The sequence below is a fragment of the Anopheles cruzii genome, chromosome 3 (assembly GCF_943734635.1).
Source record: "Anopheles cruzii chromosome 3, idAnoCruzAS_RS32_06, whole genome shotgun sequence".
In the NCBI taxonomy this organism is placed as follows: domain Eukaryota; kingdom Metazoa; phylum Arthropoda; class Insecta; order Diptera; family Culicidae; genus Anopheles; species Anopheles cruzii.
The window spans coordinates 17,754,323-17,756,112 of NC_069145.1; the positions used below are offsets into that span (position 1 = coordinate 17,754,323).

Here is a 1,790-nt window from a genome sequence, read left to right on the forward strand (position 1 = left end):
TTTATCCCCGCACACACGCGGTAACACTGATCGATTGCGAGGAATGCGGCTATACACGATTGATGATGTCCTCACGATCGACCGATCCACACGGTCCAGTCGCGGTGTGGATGTGGGTTTCTCCAGTGTCTGAAGTGTGAACTCTCGGTGGCCGATCGAACAAGCTGTGTTACTGTTGCCGGCGCTCGTGAGCGTAAACCACACCAGGTGGGGTGCGAGTCCAGTGACCGCTGCCGTGACCAGCAACCGTGATTAAAACGAAAGTAGGTCGCCTTGAGGAGGTCGGCTTTAAACGCAGTTCGAGGCTCAATTGCTCGACCGGGGGTGTAGCTCAGATGGTAGAGCGCTCGCTTAGCATGTGAGAGGTACCGGGATCGATACCCGGCATCTCCAGCAGAGGATTAAAGGACACCTTTTTGTAACGCCAACCTTAGAACGTGCTTTTTCAAGACACAGAAAACATTAATTTTTAATACAATGAAGCGATCAACAGGATCAAGTCTACGGTTCTTATATAGAGTTGTGATTCGCTTGACAAGCTCCACTCCGTGTGGTACCGAACCTACTCTCATTTGGATCCCATTCCCGTTTCATTCCCGAAGTACGTACTCCTCACTAAAGACTGCGCATCGAGCAAAGCGAAGAGCAGAAAGGATGTGCTCTCGCTGGTCCTTAGCATAGCAGCGGTCTAGTGGGTACCACCTCTCAAAAGGATCATCCCGGCGTTGTCCTCTTCACGTTCACTGCTCGCTTGTTTGCACGTTGTTGATGTTGTTTTATGTTACGCTCGGTCCTGCACGGCTTTTCGCGCGCCTCAAACCCATCCATCGGATCGCGGGCGAACGGCTGATACAATTTTTCGTACAATTAAAAAGATGCATCCGACCGTGAAACCACATCAAAGGCTTTCGGCTTTCGAGCCGACGCCGCCGCCACCGCCAGTGGCGATGCAGTCTGCGTCCGATGTGCCCATAGAATCGATGGAATGGCCACCGGTGCAGTCGCGTGCATCAGACAGGGCGCCCATTCCGGGGTGTTAGGATAAACCCGGCGCTTTCAGCGCCACGAACGCTCGGATCGAACGCTGCAGCTGAAAGGAGCCCGGCCTCGCGATATCGGTTGCATTATTTCGGGGAAATTCACTGGAAAATATCACCGCCACCGGGTGCGGCACGCATTAAACCATAAAAGCTTTCCCGTAAACGCACCGATGCGAATGCACGGAATGTAAAGCTGGACCCCGGGCTGGATATTCGTTTGAAATCGCTGCGCTTCTTTTTTGCGTTGGATGGACTGGATTTTTTATTATTATTTGCAAATTGTATGGCTTCAAATGAAATATCAAACAACTTTGTTTTATTTATATTTATGTGATGCGAGCATAGTTTGCCCCATTAGTGCCCTCTTCTTCGTTTGTTTGTAGTGTTTGCTGAATTGTCTAGCTTCACGAATGGTTGGAAAATCTCGAAAAGATCAACCAATACGAGCGCAGCAGCGACTAATTATCCGTTTTGCTCGATGAACACTCTCCTCGGCAGGGAAAACATTCGTCGAATTTTCGCCGCATGATAGGGTAATTAATTTCATCAATCGTCCAATCGTCAGGAGTCGTGCGGCCACTGCGAGCGAACGATGAGCGAATGCAGATTGCTTTCATGTCTCGATTTCAAACCCCCCCTCCCCCTGGTGGCCACACCGTGCCCTTCCGAATCACCGCAAAGCGGCCACCGACACCGCATCGCTGGCCGGCAGCAGTTTTCCGAGAACGGAGTTCCCGGTTCTCCCGTAGG

The 1,790-nt window shown here is 51.3% G+C and overlaps 1 non-coding gene across 1 annotated transcript; it reads left to right on the plus strand.

The window, feature by feature from the left end:
- Positions 1-320: 320 nt before the first annotated feature.
- On the plus strand, positions 321-393 carry Trnaa-agc (transfer RNA alanine (anticodon AGC)). Its single transcript has one exon. It is a non-coding gene; the product is annotated as a tRNA-Ala (tRNA).
- The last annotated feature ends 1,397 nt before the right edge of the window (positions 394-1,790 follow it).